The sequence below is a fragment of the Xiphophorus maculatus genome, chromosome 10 (genome assembly GCF_002775205.1).
Source record: "Xiphophorus maculatus strain JP 163 A chromosome 10, X_maculatus-5.0-male, whole genome shotgun sequence".
NCBI lineage: Eukaryota > Metazoa > Chordata > Actinopteri > Cyprinodontiformes > Poeciliidae > Xiphophorus > Xiphophorus maculatus.
The window spans coordinates 8,432,498-8,450,455 of record NC_036452.1 but is presented as its reverse complement, the minus strand read 5'-3'; the positions used below and the strand labels follow the sequence as shown (position 1 = coordinate 8,450,455).

The window sequence follows — 17,958 nt, the reverse complement described above, 5'->3', positions numbered from 1 at the left end:
TCACCCGTGAAGCAGCTTCCCCGCTCTTTTTCTGCGAGCTTTAGGGGAAAGTGTGGAACTTTTTTGATTTTAACTGACAGGAGCTAAATATTAAAACAGAAGCTTTGGGAGTTCAGCAAAGTGTTCGCTTCTCCCCTTCAATATCCCCCTTCTTGGCTTTTCAGGGCTCATTGTCCTTATAATTTCACAATGTGGCGAGACTCATAGGATAAATTAACATGACAATTCAAACAGAGGAGATGAATAAAAATCCACTCTGAGGGGCTGAACAGCGACGCTATAAGAATAGAAAGTTGATGATCATTCCAAAATGAGCATCGTGCTGCATACACTGTGAACTACATCTCTAAAATACATTGCTTATTAATTTTTCATTTGTTGTCCATGGTGTTTACTACACAAAACACTTTCCATTAAAAACAAAAGTGGTGATGCAAATAATTCATGCTTTCTGTAGAGTATTAATATAAAAAATATTATTACAGGTACAGAATATTACAGGCACATTTCAATAAATCACAATTTTACTAAAAAGTCATTTTTTTTAAATAAAGTTTGTGTATGATATTTATCAACACAAAAGTGATATTTTCCAAGTGTTGCTATTTAAGGCATTACAGCTTTTTAAAAATAATTTTTCCTCCACTAAACTTTCCATCAACATGCTGACATAAGGAACTCTCTAAACAGCTTCTTTAGCAATGAGAGTCTGTGGCTTACCTTCCTTTGTTTAGAAATCTTGCCCACGTTTGTGTAGGTCAGACATGTCAACGTTCACTATAATTATGAAGCAATTTATAAAACATTCTGCGCCAATGTACTGCCTAGCAAGCATTATAAAACTAACAACATTTGTAGCAATGAAGATAGTAAAAAGTTAAGATGTCAAGCTCCATTTAAATCCAAAGCCAGCATGTAGGTTTAAACTTTTAAACTATGATCAGCTCTTATTTGGATCTGTTGATCATCCAATAGTTTTGGGACAGTAGAAGAGAAGCCACTACTACTTTTTTGTAGATAAAAAATTCTCTGTTTAAAAAATGCACTATATTACAATCTTCTATATAAAAGCCATCATGAAAAGAAATATTTCACTTTTTGTGTAATGAATCTATATTTGTAATGTTTCACTATTTGAATTGAGTTGTTGACAATAAATTACCTTTTCAATATACAATGATATTCTGATTTACTGAGATGTACCTGTGTGCTCTGCAGGTACAGACTGCATCATCAATGACAAAGATTTTGCTGCAGAGAACATTAGGCAAATCTCTCCGGCTGTATTTGGGTAGATGTAATTCACAAACAAATCAAGGGATGCAACATTCAGGGCTTCTCCAAACAGTCGATTTCCTAGACAAATAAAGCCAGTCCCTGCACTCTGGGAAGCACTTATGACAACAAGTTGCTATGAGTTCATTTAACTGCTGAACATCGTGAGGGAAGAATAATATGAAACCTTAATAATGTTCTTGTTGTCGAGTTGCTGAGCGGCAGCAGAGTCCATTTATTCTGAAATAATCATTTTGGTGATTTGAGAGTAACAATTCATGCCACTCACAAATGAACGCAGGACTGAACTAATCATTAAGCATATTTATGAATAATATTGTGTCAGCGAAATGCTGCCACAAGCAAGTCTGCAAGCCATCACCATCTGAGTTCGGATGTCCGCGGCACGACAAGCAGACAGGAGCGATTAGTCTTTCATCAGTCTTCTGCTTCTGCACTGACAAGATGATTGAGTTGAATCGAGCTGCTTTTTCCCTTTTTCTCACTTTGAATGAAGCCACTTGACAAAAAAAAAAAAGGAAGAGTCAAACTTTGCAGCACTTCTCATCCCAGTCATTGATTCTCCTCTAAAAAAATAAGAAAACAAGAACCAGAGGACAGCTTGTAAAACACAAATGCTTTCTTTCCACTTCAGGAAATTTTCATTTCAAAGAAAACATTGCCAGCACTGTCCATTCTCCTCCCATTTAGAATTTATAGAAAACACCCCAAAAAACACTAGAAGAGCTGAGATCATGTATAACCGGCTTTTCAATAGTACATCAGAGAGGGTTTAAAAAAAAGAAATCACCTCTCTGCCTCTTTTAAACAGCATTTAATCCAATGTAATGATTTACAATATGACAAGTCAGGCAAAATTTACTGTGACAGATTGAATGGGTCCCAACATAAATATAATTACAGCTCACATGATCCTCTCCACCTCCCTCTTCCTCGAGTAAGGGCACACAAAGATGAAGCAGGATATGCAGCCCGCAGTAATTTGCTTTTTCAATTTGCTCCTTGACATTAACTGGTGCCAAAAAAAATAAGAAAATAGTCATGAACAACCACAGAGTGTTTCTGCAGTAACTGTACGTAAGGAAGAAAAGTTCAACAATCACAGGAAACATAACATGTCTCACATTTGTCTAAAAATGGGTTTTTGTGTATTATTTTACAGACGTAAAGTCTCCCAAGTTGCCCAACTTGCTGTTTTTCATCCCATCTGAATGGAACAAAACATAATGTAATGCCTCTTAAAATACTTGTAGCATCAATTAGCCTGAAGTCTAATATATCACCATAAAGACACAGAGAAGATCTGCAACAGACGACTTACTCATGAAAGACTATTGGCCGGAGTGTCTCTGTTGAGACATTTTAAGCTCCAGTCAGTCACCAACAGGATGGTCTCTATTTTTGTTTTTATTATTCTGTTCTCCAAATTCTTTCCGGTTTTAAATACTAAAAAAACTGGAAACACAGAGTGTTGTTGCAGTAATCATACGTAAGGAAGAAAAGTTCAACAATCACAGGAAGCACCTCCTGTGAGGTAGGTATTTCTATTTCAGGTAGAAATACCTGAATATATGAAATTCTTAGCTAGAGAAAACACAATGTTATCAAGATAATGACAGAGTTAACCTATTACTTCTACAGTATATATTTACTAGTCACAAGATAATAAGATAAACAACAGATTATCTTAAACAGTAAGGCCTCTCTTGTATTCTGTAAGGTTTTCTGAAGTGCAGCCAAAAATAACAAAATTATCCTCCGGATATCAGAAAGTTGTCCTTGAGAAAAGTTGCAGTCCGACTCAAAATACAGGGTGTAAAGTTATCCCCTTCATAGCTTTAAGCTAGTCATCTGCCAGATTGTAGTAGTTACTTGATGTTTTTCTAGCTCTGTCAGCAGAAAGTAGTCCTCAGAGAAAACAAAGTAAACACATTACCGCAAAGGGAAATGAGTTAATTACCTCCTATAAGTGGATGTGCAATTCTTGGGGCAAAACCAGTATAACCAACTTCTTTATACTGTGTTCAAATGTTCTGACCATATAAACCCAACAATTTTGTTCCCAAATCCTCCAAAAAGAGCAGGAGATGCTTATCTTTTACTTTTGTTTTTGTTTTTGATGTAGATGTCTAAAGTGAACATTTTGTCAAAAGTGTTGAAAGGTTTTGTTAACTAGCATTTTAAATGTTGGAGGTAAAGTCTGTTTAAGCACACAGATTGTGTGCCCAGCCTTCTAACAATTATGAAAGGACTAGATTGTGAATGTTTTTGAAAAAAGCTTAGGTGGTCACTCATACTTTTTTGGGTTAAGATTAGAAATAGTTCAAAGCTTCAGGTCAACATTACAAGCAACCAACTGAATCACAGAGCTACTTCAAGCTTTGAAATGCATTTTTGAAAATAGTTCAATACCTAACAGTATTCTTTGATTAATCTCTGGTATGCGGATGTTTTGAGTCCTATTTTTTGTTATCATTCAATCTTACTTTGAGCTGAGAAAGAAATAAAAGTAAAATAAACAAAAAGAGATTACTGGTTTGGGGGGGAGAAGAAAAACAAAAACAAAAAAGCATTAGTTAATGACTCAAATAAAAGAAAACCATACAGTGGACGGAATTTGAGATGCACTTTTCTTCTGGGTAAAATGGACATTGATGAACAGACAATCTGGCCGTGAGGTGAGGAAACAGAAACATTTTAACTACTGGGAGAGTTGATGAGTGGCATGAGAATCAGGTGTGGCTAATCAGGGGAGTATCAGGTGGAAACAGATCTTGGAAACTGAAGGAAGATGACCAACTAATAAAACTTAATGAATACAATGGGAGATAAACCATAACAAAATATGATATACTACCAATGGAACAGAAGAAAGAGCTAAGACACTTCATATGCTACCCTGGGTGGTGAGCCACATTGTATATATCAAAAACCACCACTACTGAACAGAAAACACCTTCTTCACATACATAGTACAGAGAAAAAAAATTGCACAGGCTACTTATAAGCACAAAAGTTGTAGAACACCTAAGTAAATATAGAAAAAACAAAACTGAACCAGATAAGATGAGTATTTAATAATGTGATGGCGATGTAGCATATCAAATTTGTCTTCAACTCTGTTTGCCCCATAAGTTATCAATAGCAAGGTGTGAAGAGGGAGTACAGTAACCACTTCTGCCTTCATTTATGGTAATGTAAAACACATATTAAACCAGGAACACACTGCGCACATGCATGGTGACACGAAGGATGCTGTGCCTTCGGGTGAGCCCTCTGTCTCCCTCCCTCCCTTCCCATGCCAACACCACAGCGTCTGTGACTCAAACATGCCCTCCTTTTAGAGCAGATGGTCAAAAATAGCGTCTACCGTCAACAATCTCTAAGCCGTAGGACCCGTCGGGCCGCGCACACACACCGTTTGCCTGTGATATATGTGTGTCGTGCAACGCTAATCTGGTCAGTCGCAGCATTTCTCTGTTTGATGCCGCCAAAGCGAGAACACCCTGTTGTTAGAAACAAGCTTATGCAATCTGCAACTATAAATAGTTGTGTGAAGCCAGTCTGCATATGCGCCTCACTGTCTGTTTACACCAGGCAGCGCCGGCCAATTAATTAGCATTCATCATCAGAAGAAGTTGCAGTTATTATATCTGTGATTACCATGATTGTGGAAAATAGAGTCTTTTGTCTCCTCAGCAGGGATTCTGTTTACTTTCTGAAGCCGCTGAAGAGGACAGAACGACCCTCCCAAAAAATAAAAAATTATTGACACATGGAAACAGACGCAACATGTTTATAGACGAGTTATTTAAAGTCAACCTTGTGACAATGGCATGCATGGCTATAGGTCACGTTTTTTGGAAGCAACAGTATAAGTTGTATGGAGATGTAAATGTGCACAGTGACGCCTCACAAAATGAATTAGTTCCATGTAGCAGAACTGACAGGGTGACAGGTTTTCAAAGGATTTGGTTCGTTTGACATGGTGGAGTGAACGCAAACCGTATCAGCTGAAAATGTAACAAATGTTGCAATTTTGGTCCCCAATTGTACCCACTCTATCGGACTTTCAGGTGTGAAACAGCCTTAATAAATCCTCTGAGTAGTTGAAGCAGTAGTGCCAGTTTTTGTACGTGAAGATAAGAGTTACCTTAATTTTTCACATCCTAAACTGATGCAGGCACGAGATAGCACTTCACAAGACAGGCTCCGCTTTCACAGTACATATGAGGGAGTTTTAGTATCAAAAGATCTCACTACACACCAACTTTAGAAAAAGGCTCAGCTTCCCATCACTACTTTACATCAGATTATAATACAGGAAAATCTGAGATAGCAAAAATAGATGTGTAAATCAATTCTGATAAAAAAAAAAAAATCAATAAAGGAAACATGAACATGTGAGGCCAGATCAGTGTCAGTAGCTTTATTTGTATGTTTTAAAGAGGGAAAAAAGCAAAACAGAAGATGAATAATTGCACAAATATTTAAGAGAGATGTATTCAGTGATTTTCAGTGGTGACAGATTGTCTTTCTTCCAGTGCCCAAAGCTGCCATGTTCATGTACTGGCCTCAGCTTGCGGCCTGCACCTGGCTAACCAACCACACACAGACACTGTGTTAGCATGAGGGTATGGTGTAAGCTGACACGCAGATTGTGGGTGGAGTGTCACTGCTGTCTACACATTATCATCAGTAAAAGGGTTTTTCCCCCTTTTCCCTTTTCTTCATGTGGCAGGGAAAGCAGTGCAATGTGGTCAAGGAGGAGAGTAAATCTGGTCAAACACTTAATCCCACTAAACAATTCAATTATGGGCCGGCAGTTACAATGATCCCAAGAGGAGAGAATTTTACTGGTTTTCTGTTTTAAAAAATTGAAAAAAAATATAAAATATTTGGCTTTGAGTTTGTAGGTTAAGACTAAACAGTACTGTGAAGAAAAGCATATAAAAGTAACCTTTAGTATTTTACTATTATCTCATTCACCAGAACATTTTTAATTTAAATACTCTGAAGTTGATCACTGTCGTAAGCAACTTTTCTTTAGTAATCCATGACTTCCTGTTTCTGCCAGGGTACAAATATGATGCGACACAAAAGCCAATTTCTCTTAGGTGTTCATAAGTCAGGATAAACTAACTAAAAACTAACTACTTCCCAAATTTACCCAAATCTATAGACCGATAATTAAAACGTTCAACCTGCTGACCTACTTCCCTGTCTCTAATGAAGCAATGTATCCCCACAACATGATGCTGCCACCATGATGTTTCATTGTGGGCAATGATGTGTTCAGGCTGATGTGCAGGGTTGGTTTTCCCACACATAACATTTCACATATAGGGCAGAAAGTTCAATTTTGGTATCATGTGACCAGAGCAGCTGCATGGGGCAAACTTTAAAACAGATTTCTTATGTCTTTTTCTCAAGAATTACTGTTTTCTTGTTACTCTTCCATAAAAGTCAGCAAACAGCAGCAAGAAGTTGCATTTTGGGGTCACCAATTCTCCATAGTAACTTATTTGAAGGCCTTTAACATGTTTTTATCAGACCTGGGCAACTCCTGAAAAAAATGCTAAAAACTGTTGGTTATGTGTCTGTAATGTTAGAGTGTATCTATTAAGCTCAATGATTTGAGCTGTAATTTTATGGTAGCTTAAAATAAAAATAACCATCATAAATGATAGAGGAAGAAGACTGATGCCCGTAGATGAAAATGGTTCTACTTGTTATGCTTCAAAATCTCCCTTGATCCCGTGTGGCCGATCAATAACACTGATACAATCTCACTCAGACAAGCTTGTCAGGATAAAGACTCAGCCTGTTTACACTCTAGTCATCTAGAATACGAGTGTTTGCATTAATGTAGCACATCTGACAGATATCCAGTGTCTGGTTGAAGAATGAGCTCGATTTCCATTCATGCTTGATGTTTGACACATTATGACCACAATGATTACGCCAAAGCTCTCAACTTTCAACTTGTTGTATCTTAGTTAGGGTCAGTCTGAGTCTATTTCTGGCTGCTTTTTTTTAAGCTGCCAGTCTAATTTAAACAGCACGGATTCAAAAATTGAACCATTTTCAAAGACTTTTGCAGTAAGTAGACAAAGGAAGCAAAATAATTATTATTATTCCTTTTATGACTTTTTGAACAAAGCACTTTGTTATGCTTTTTAGCTCCATTCTACCACAGGATAGAGAAGCGTAAAAAAAGGCAATCCAGGAAGCTGGTGGAAAATGGTGAAAAAATTGCACCATAATTCCATAGTTGCATATCAGATGAACCATGATTTAGAAGTGTCTCTCCTCTAACACATCTCATTTGATGGATTCAGTTACACCCTGAGCATATCTTTGAGTTCTGCAGAGGAACGTACTTCAAGAAGAAGGTCTTGAAGTACGCCTTTTGGAAACCTCTGATCTGTTCTTCAGGTAACAGAACAGATGCAACAAGATATCTGAAAGTTGGAAATTCGAAAATGTAATTTTTTACCATTAACTTGGAGTATTTCTAAGCACTTACAGGTGAGGCCGACAGTAACACTCTGAGGAAGTTAATACAGAAAATGGAACACTGAATGTCCAAACTAAAGTACAAAACTAAAATATCAAAATTATGAACATGGTAGCAAAAATTCTGCTATTGATGTTAACTGTGCAAGTAAAGCTAATTACAAATATGACACACAAAAGAACTTTAAAATGCCAGCTCCACAAAGATTTTGTGTATGATTTAATAAAAAATAGTACTTTACAAAAACTCCTGCCTTGCTCACAATATGTGATGACAAAACTGCTAATATGAACGGGAGACTTGACACAATATTTGTTAAAGTTAATTACAGTGACAGAGAAATCAGAATTGGCCACAGTCAGCACTGGATGTTTAAATCTTAGCAATTAGATACAATATCATCTCTCATGCATCAGCAGATGCTTGGCAAATAGAGCAAGCTACTGGGATTTTTATCAATCTGTGCTTTACATCTCGACCGAAAACTTCGAAGGATCTGACAGTTTACATTTGGAAATGGAGAGTAGAGGATGGTTGGGGGAAGGGTCCTTGGGAAAAAGATTACCCTCAGACCTTTTTTTTGAGAGCACCAAAGAATGGGTGAAAGAGGCTCCCTGTGTGTTAGTAAATCCCAGTTAATTTTCTCTGTCAGAAAACAATGAGATATGGACTCCCGCAGGCTCTGTTGAATGTAACTCTAACACTTATTCAGAATCACCATCATTACTCAGAGGTGTGGATCCTTCTCCACTAAAAAGTTAACGAAAACCTCCAGAAGACCCGCAACACACCATGAGTTATCGGTTAGAGCCTTCAGGAGCCTTTCTGTTGGACCCATTTTCTAATGGCAGGATTAAATCTCTAAAGATTTAAAATTCTGAGATTAGCAGCTGGTTTTGCAGTCTGTGCTGCAATTTCAGGGATGAATATGCAACACTATCACATGCTGCCAAATCTGACAACCCTTCACGGTTGGACCTTGTTTAATTTATAAAAGATGGGACTGCGGAGATGCCGGATGTTATTTATGATTCAGAGCCTTTCATTTGCACTTAACAGTGCAACGATGCTCTTGTGTCATCATCTGTGTATGTTTTTCACAGTATGTCACATTCAACATGCATGAGCCCGTGACTGCTGGGGGGGCTTGAAAGCTCCAATTAAATCCACCGTGGATTATGGCTGAAAGATTGGATCCACTTCTTTATTTCCCCCCCACAAAGTTGCACTCTAAATCTAACTCCAATTTAAATCCTAAAATGCTGCTAACAAGAAAAAAAACATGTAAACAGAACATAAGCCATTTTTAACTGCATTTTAACATAGATATGAAGTTGATAAAACAAAGCTTTCTCTCATCCGCTTTCAAAAGAAAACACCGCATCACAGCTTCAGCTTGTTTTGTGCGATCATGTGTCTAAGTCCTGAAAAAGCCGAACCGCTAACAAATAAAACCACGAAAAGCAAAGCAACAGCCTCCCATTAGTCGACAACACATAGGCTTTACAGACTGCGAATTTAATTTGTTTTCAAACTGTCTAACTCGAAGAGACCAATGTGTGTATACAGATAATTAAAACCTCTTTAGAGGCTAATAGATGTGTTTTTTAAGGTTCAAGCTTGGGAATAAATCTTTTTTTTCCAGTTATATAAATTTATTCTGAGTGACGCTACATTTAGAAGAGCTAATAGTTTCTCAAAAGTCCACATTTGACCTTTATCAAAGTATGTTTTATAATTATCTTTGTTTCTACACAATTTATCTGTCTATACTGATAATGTTCTAAAAGAAAATCTCAGGTTTTATTATTTAAAAAATAATAATGTCTTTGCTTAAGTGTGAGCATGTTTAAACTAATATAACTCTTTTTGGATAGAATTCAAAATGACATACTGCCAAATTGAATAATTGTTTCTTAAAAACATCCCAATTGTATCAGACTGCAGTGAAATCCAGACATATATTCATCCTCATCTTCATCTTTCTATCAGAAGCCTAAAGTTGTACCAGCACTGACTGGTATTTAGAATTATTAATATTTTCTTCCACCTAAGGCAACACTTCCAAGAAAAACAGCCTCGAACATGATTATGTTTACAATATATAGGGTGTACATATTCATACAACAAAATTACTTTAGTTTTTGTATATTCTTTGCCCCTAAAATATTTCAGTTTTGCATTTCACATTGTACAGGTTATGCTTCAGATAACGATCTAAAATGATTGATCTTTGTTTTGATTTTTTTACATCAACACTCACTTTTATCTCCACTACATCCATCGCAAATAATGTCCAGTCCAAAGAACCTTAAACAAAATTCAATTTATTTTACTTACAAACAAATGACACCAGAAATAGTCCTTTTACAGCTATTAATCAGAAGATGTGTGTTATAGAAAACCTGCCCTCCAGCACGGCTGCAGCTGTAAGACGCCAGTCCATTGTTGGGACTAACAAGGGCCACAGAGGTCACTTGCATTTTCACAAGGGCTTTGCCAGAGAGGATGGGGAGGCGAGAGGTAACATCGTTCTGTTTGGTATGGATCTACGCTAAAGCTTTTCCTATAAATTCCTAGTCTATTATAAAGGGGGTAGATTAGATTAAGTGAGATTATGCTGAGAGGGGCTTCCTAAAAAGAGCAAAGAAAGAACACATTGGTACTTAGCATGCAAGTCAACAGGGGGATTAGGCCAAAAGTACGAACAGAAATCCGGCACTGATATACGCTCATTTAATCACAGACTAAGCATGTGAGTGGTCAAAAACATTTAGCAGAAGCAGTTTTTAGCAACAAGTATCTACCTGAACATACACTTTCAGATTTTGGCAATGACAACAAAACTAATCAGACTTCCCTGTCAATCCCCTCCTTTCCTCTGTTTTTGTGCAAGTACAGTTTGTGCAACAACAACTCCGATCACCAATGCAACCAAAAATATGCACTGAGTGGTTGCACACTCTAACATGATTAAATGATGTGTGGTCTGGCGTCACTCCCGGCACCTCTCCCATCCCCTCGCTCAGCTCTGTATCTCCATCCCGCACGCAAGCAAGGGAGCCACATACAGATTCCCTTTCCTTAAGCTGTGTTTTGAAAATAGACGCTTCATATTACCAGTCAACACTGAGGCTGACAGGTACAGTCTGACCGTTCTCTTCCACCAACCCCCTCCTTTTTTTATCTTCATAACAGATATCTGCTCATCCTACATTCCTGCAGCCACGTGTCATGGAGGTGGAGCGTCACAAATCATCACTAGCACACACATGAGGAATTCAGAGTTGGCATGTAGAGGAGGAATACAGGGTGTAATGACGAACAGCCAATGCTGAAAGCTGGAAGGAAAATTTAGACTCAGTACTGAAATAGTGCTATGATACCACAATCCAAGATAATTGTCTCTTGAGCTCAAACTATAGCTGGTAACATTTTAAATGATGAAATGATGCAAAACAAAGAAATGGCTCATTTGCAGCTCTAATAAACTCATATTTATCTTCATGTAAAACAATGGTCACTCAGACGACTTTTCTCAGTTAAATCTGAAAGTGTGAAAGTTAAGGTCAATTTGTGGTAAAGTGTTACCCATTCATAAGGGGTCGCAAGCTGGAACTCACCACAGGACTCTTACACAATGGAGAGTCACACAAGTCTTGCTGCAAAAGAGAAAATCTGACAAACGCAGTCACAGAGACCGTCAATCATAGGCATTTTGGTTCAGTTACGGCAACAAAAATGATTTTTACACAAACATGATTATCACCAATAGTGAGTAGAAATGTACATGAGAAGGCATTTTAAACAAAGAGATTTAAAAGCTGGTTTAATATTGCTTTGAATGCATCTTAGGTTTTCAAAAGAGCATAAAATCTAAAACGATATTAAACTCATAATCAGTAGCATCTAAATGCAGCCTGACAAGAGAAACCTCAAAGTTTAAGGGCCAGGACGACACAGTGAAACACTTTCCAGTGCCCTTGCCCTTCGCTCTTTGAGAGGGTGATTCATTCCAAGAATTTATTCCGTTAAGTAAAGACAACACAGAGCAGAACCTTGAGCGAAACCTACACAAACCTCCCACAACCTCTGACCGCCAAGGATGAGCAGTCAGGTCACCTCTGTTCCTGCTACAGAGCGCCTTCGGAGAATTCTCCTCGAACAGAAGCAGGTATTCCCGAGTCGTTTCAATAACATCATAATATAATGCCGCAAACTCACGCCCGTGTTTACCGGCTACTTATTCAAACACCGTTTTCAAGAAGGAGGCTTCTCCTGCAAACCTTTGGGACAAGTTCTAATTTTTGCTCTAAGATTGCAGATTTAAAATCGCTGTTCAGACTGAAACAGATAGAAATTAACCATACACTGTTTCTAGAAGATCTTCACACTAAAGGAGCATCAGATAGATAATATACCAAGTTTCTAGTTTGCACACAGTAGAGCTCTGGGTTTCCTTGCAGGCTGGCCAGCAGTGCTTATGGAGGTAATGAGGCCTCTTGTGTGTCCTCTCTGATCCGAGAGCTGAATAATTTCCCATGTGGTGCAGCCATTTCCAGCTTCCGCCTTTACTCTCACCCCGGCAGGTGGGGCGGAGAGCAGAGAAACCTCCATCCTGCCCAGCCAACGTGTTGCTGTTGTCAATCAACATTCTGTATCCCTTCCAGCTGGAAGGAGAATATTCCCCCCCTTTTGGTTTCTACAATACGTAAGATTTGAACCCAAATTCAAACTTTAATCATTTTTTATTATTTATTTTATTCAAAATTTAATCAGTACTAATCTGCACCTATTGTGTTTTTCTTTTCACAGTTTTGTTCATCTCTGCTTATGTGCTGATGCTTTTCACTGGTCAGTGGGAAACTGGGAGTTAATAAATGGTGTACTTCAGCAGCCCCAGACACACGTGCTGGGTTGCAGATCTCCGTTTCAATGTGTCTTTTGTCTGACGGCTGGTGTTTCAACATCCTCGACTTGAATAGAAGAAGGTCAGCCTGGTGGGGTCTGCCCTGTGGTTATTCAGGAGCACAACCTAGGGGCCCCATGGAGGTGGGGGTGACTGGGTAAGAGGCGTTGGGAAAGGGGAAGGAAAAAAATAAAAACTTCCCCTCTGTCAAGTTTTATGAAACCAGCTGGAAGTTTTAAGTTTCCTCAATCAGCGTTTTATCTCTTCATTGCCATCAAGTGTCTCCAGGTGCACAAGTAACTTCACATCTCAAATTAATAGGGCAATCATTGCCTGACCAAAATCTAAATAACTAACATTTTGTATTCCTGCAGATGTTCTACCTACATGACTTTTTCAAAGCTGTGCAGAACAAACAGGTAACGCTGCAGGATCAGAAAGTACATGAGGCTGGCGTTGGCTGTTACTGCTACACACGTCAAGGGGAAATTCTGCTAATATTGGAACTTTTTTTGTTCGTTTTAGGTTTTGTATAAAAATCTCACACTTACTAAAAAACTGGTAATAGCTTCAATTTCAACTGTTTTTTTTACTAGTAAACTAATGCCAGTTATCAATTAATAAAAATAGTCAGATTTTCTTTCACTGTTGGTTTTATAGCCTTGGCAAAAGCTTCATTATTAAAAAATATGTAAATTCAAGAACTTTACTGCTCATGCATACAGTAATTCCCAAAAAGCTGCATTTTAAAACAAACTGTTTCACTAATTCAATACAAAAACCAAATCAATTCACCACACAACTTTTAGCCAATGAAAATCCCACATTTTTAGTTTTTAAAAAAATAAATGTTATATTATGACCTACACAATCATGGGGTTGACAGCTGTCAAGCACATCACCACTGGCACGCTTGGCTAGTTGTTCGGAGCGTGCTGTATCCAAGCATGTGGATGGAAAATTGAGTGGAAGGAAAAAAATTAGGAGAAAAAGGCCCACAAGCAACAGGAATAACCACAGCCACGTGAATCAAAGTAAAGCAAAGATTCCACAAGGAGAGAAAGTCATAAAAGGTCAATGGTAAAGTAGGTGGCTGTTCACATAGTTCAGGTTGCAAAGTTGTGAAGTTTCCACAATCAGTAAATTATTTGTTGAGCCATTCATTCCAATGCTGTCACTATGACCAGTGTCTTATCAAGTTGAAAGTGAGTGCTAGACAGAACATAAAGTCCTAAGAAAAGTATTGCATGCTTTTCAATACACTGGCATTTCCATATTAATCATAGTTTTTTTTAATAGTGTATTTTAATGTTCTTATTATCCATTACTCTTTCCTTCCACTTAACTTTCTATCAATATGCTTAGAGAACTTTATCAACAACCAATATCTTTAGCAATGACTTTTAGTGGCTTACCTTCCTTTGAGAGACATACAGTAAATGCAAAACTATCAGCAGTCTTCTTTATGACTGTTTTGGTCACAACATGACTACAATAGAACATTACTGTATTCACAGTTCTTGTCTTTATTGGTCTGATGTAATATTTACACTTTCTGAGAAACTGAATTTTGGGTTTTCAACCATTTTTAACCAGCATTTAAATATCAAACATAATAGAAAACAATAGGAATAACTCTTTAGTAGATCTTAATAAAAGAAGAAAAGAAAAAAACTAGCTGCTCCCGAAAGTGGGACTTTTTAGAAACGGGAGTAAAGTATAGGCTGCACGACAAAAACACACAGTCCCTACCGCTCTGCTGCTGACAATAGTTAGGAAGTGGAACAGGGAGAGCTGTCTATTTTTTGGCTTCCTGGATAGATGTACAATGGATATAAAAAAGTCTACACACCTCTGGGTAAAACAAATATAAATGTAAGAAAAAGTTGCAGCATCCTTGTATCATAAGTTTGCCCAGATGTAAACTTATGATACATGTGTGCAATGTATCATAACTTTGATGCAAAGTTGCAGCATCCTTGTATCATAAGTTTGCACAGATGTAAACCAACATATTGTTGAACAACGTTTTGTTAAAATTTCAGCATTTATTCTTCTTTGGTGAGAGTCTATGGTCCTCTTGCTTCTTGATTTTGCCTTTTTTAGCCATAGTTGTTTAGATTGTGACGATAGCTCGTCGTTACAGTCACATTTTCTGTGATTTTGAAGCATGCTTGGGATCATTGTGACACTAAAACATAAAACCCGGTACCTTCCTGGCAGACACTTGTCGGTTTTGGGTCACAACTTGCTGGTATGTACAACTGATTACATGCACCTTGACAAAAAAGAAAAGAAAAAAAAATCATTGTTGTATCTGAAGAAAGGTAACTCCAGATGGATTATTTAACTCAGGCCTGGCTGTTGTCTTTGGAAGAAAAAAAAACATCAGTCTTTCAACCATAATCCATAAACTCCAGAGTACATGAGATTTTTCTCACCTGTAGAACTCAACCAAAAACTTATTGGAAATTCCTGGTGCTCCTTCAGCGTTACTGTTAAGCCATCGAAAATGAATGTCAGGCTTCTGTCAGCCTCTTTGATCTGTTGTCCATTTGTCAATAATATAACAAGTTAAGTTTAACTAATGTCACTGTTGTTTCACATTTTCATCTTTTAACCCATCTCCTGACTGCTACATTTTTAATGTATTCTTGGATTAAATGTCAACAAAATCCTTGTAGAAAAGCAGGACTTTATTCACGTTAATTGCACCATTTTGTTGATATAATGGTACTGATAAAGACTAAATAGTGGAATTAAATCAAGTATTAGTTTATTTACTACATCGCCCCCTCAAATATGTGCTAATCCGTTGACTAATAAAGTCATATTTCACACTCAAAGTTTTGAAAAGACTTATCTTGCTCTCGCTATTAGTTGCATTAAAAAATGAATTGGAACAGAGATGTGTAGATTATTTATTACCTCAGTGTACAAGAGACGGCTCCCCCACTCAAATCCAATTGGCTCCAAATTCACAATTTTTACTTTTTTTTATATTAAACTCGTAAAAAGCCAAATTCCTATTATGATCCAGTAGCCCAGACAACCGCAGCCGCTTTGTATTTACCAGATCACACGTGTTTGTATTATCAAAGTTCAGAGGCGCTCATTTAAACATGACATCCACTGAGTGATCTGCACTGCAGTGACCGTGTCCACTGTTACTCTGCGGCTCACATCCCCGCAGCCATGTGCTTTGTGCACGCCGGGAGCTTAAATAGAACAAAAAATAAATAAATACAAATAAAAATCTGAAACATACAAAGTCCGGTTCCCAAGCGTGCATAGAGAGAGCAAAAAGCGTGCACGCTGCAACAACGTAACCTCTGGAGCTGTTACGGAGATCAACGCGGGCATCTGTTCCTTCACCGAAACGCACAGCCTGCCTCTCAGCCGAAGGCAGCCTGGTAGTAAATAGTAATCACGGCTATTAAGAAAGCAAGCAGCGGTTCATTCTAACAGACTCTCTCCTCAGAGCCAGTTCAAGCGGTCACTCTATTGTTGGAGAAACAATCTGAGCCAAAGTGGAAACACACACGCGTTAAAAGCAAAATATAACCCTCCCACCGCAAAGCATTAAGTTTGCAGCCACTCACCGGCGTGCGATCTGGGGCAGAAAGTCCTCGGTAATAATTCTCGTCTCTTATTATCTGTTTCAGATATCTTCCCTTCCTCACACACACACTCTCTCTCTCTCTCTCATACACACACGGCCGCTGAGAATGGGACTGAGTAACTGAATAGACTCGGAGAGAGAGCAGTAAGTTGAAGTGTCAAATTACATCGGCTATTCTATTACCGAAGGGACCCGGAGCTCGGTGGCTGCTGACAAAACGTGTGGCGGATTTCTTGTTTTACCCGCAGTTGCCCGTCAGGGGGAAAGGGAGGGACCCGGAGCGGAGCGGACTGCCGCGCACCTGGTTCCTGGATCAAATGGATTTTGCATCATGGACATATTTGACTAAATAAACAAATAATCACTGATTCTATGAAGGTACATCTCGTATGTTATAGCTTAATTTAAAATAATTACAGCTACAGAATAAAAAATTCTTTACTGTTCTGCAGTGGAGAAACGCAGGTGTAGCTCTAGGTAAATGGAAGCATGCATTACGATACACATTCATAAAAAATATAAAAACAACAACAACAAAAAAGACCCTACACAGCAAGGGCAAATTTATGACATAGGAGAAATAATGCTGTACATCTATTAAAAATAAAGTGTACAATTTTATCCATAGACAGAAGCAGCAATTTTAAGAAATTAAGAAAGAGTGCAAACAACAGCAGGGATGTGAACAATTATTAAGCTTTGTTGGGAACAGTGGTGGTTTTAAACTTTAACAGCTGCTAGAAGGAAGGATCTATGATGATGCTCCCATGTATTCCTGGGATGCACCAGTCACAGAAGGAACTTTAGTTCTACAACAGCTTTATGCATGGAGTGGGGGACATTATCCAACAATTACGTTGTTTTGGAGGGGGTTTGCCAAAGGTCTATCACCACCTCCACTGGCTCGAGGGGGGCATCCCAGAACAGCGCTGGCCTTCCTGATGAACTTATCTAATGGATTCCTCCCAGTTCATTAATGGAAAGTGGAGTGGAAGAAGAAATTGGTGGTAAAAGGAGCACAAGCAACCAGAATAACCACAGCCTGAAGAGGATTGTGAAGAAAAAAAAACATTTAAATAGTTTTATGGTCTGCTGAAATCACTTTATTTCAAAAGCCATCAAACACAGATGGATTACAGGACATGAGTGGTAACTATTGCATGCCTTTTGATGAGTCACTTGTGAAACAGAAACAAGGACTAAGTGTTGTACGCAAGAATAGTAGTGGAAAGTCTAGTGCTTTTTATTCATTTAGATGACGATGGCTTAAAGTGGAAAAAATCCCCAAAAATGTTGTCTCTCTAAAGATAAGAATATTTATAAAACCAAGAAATGCTATTTTCTGGCTTAATCACTTATGCGGTAGACAGCTGAATTTGTCTAGCTTGCTTAATGTTTCTACCAGTTTTTCCTTCCACTCAGCTTTCAACCAGTATGTACAACTGTCAAGTGAGCAGTCTTATCTATTACTGTGTAGGCTGTAACATAACATTTCTATATAAAAATCACTTTTATGTGAAATATGTATATTTAACCTCATTGCACTATACCCCTGCATAAAAACATTAAACCCATTGATATTATTCCTACATCATCCCAATGCAATTCAAC

General features: G+C 38.0%; 1 protein-coding gene across 2 annotated transcripts in view; it reads right to left on the bottom strand.

The window, feature by feature from the left end:
* Window positions 1-16,544, bottom strand: part of zmiz1 (zinc finger MIZ-type containing 1) — a 124,936-nt gene extending 108,392 nt beyond the window's left edge. For both annotated transcript variants that reach the window (XM_023341109.1, XM_023341110.1), the window contains exon 1: window positions 16,328-16,544. The gene's annotated coding sequence lies outside the window, so the exon portion shown is untranslated. The remainder of the gene's footprint in view (window positions 1-16,327) is intronic.
* Window positions 16,545-17,958: the final 1,414 nt, after the last annotated feature.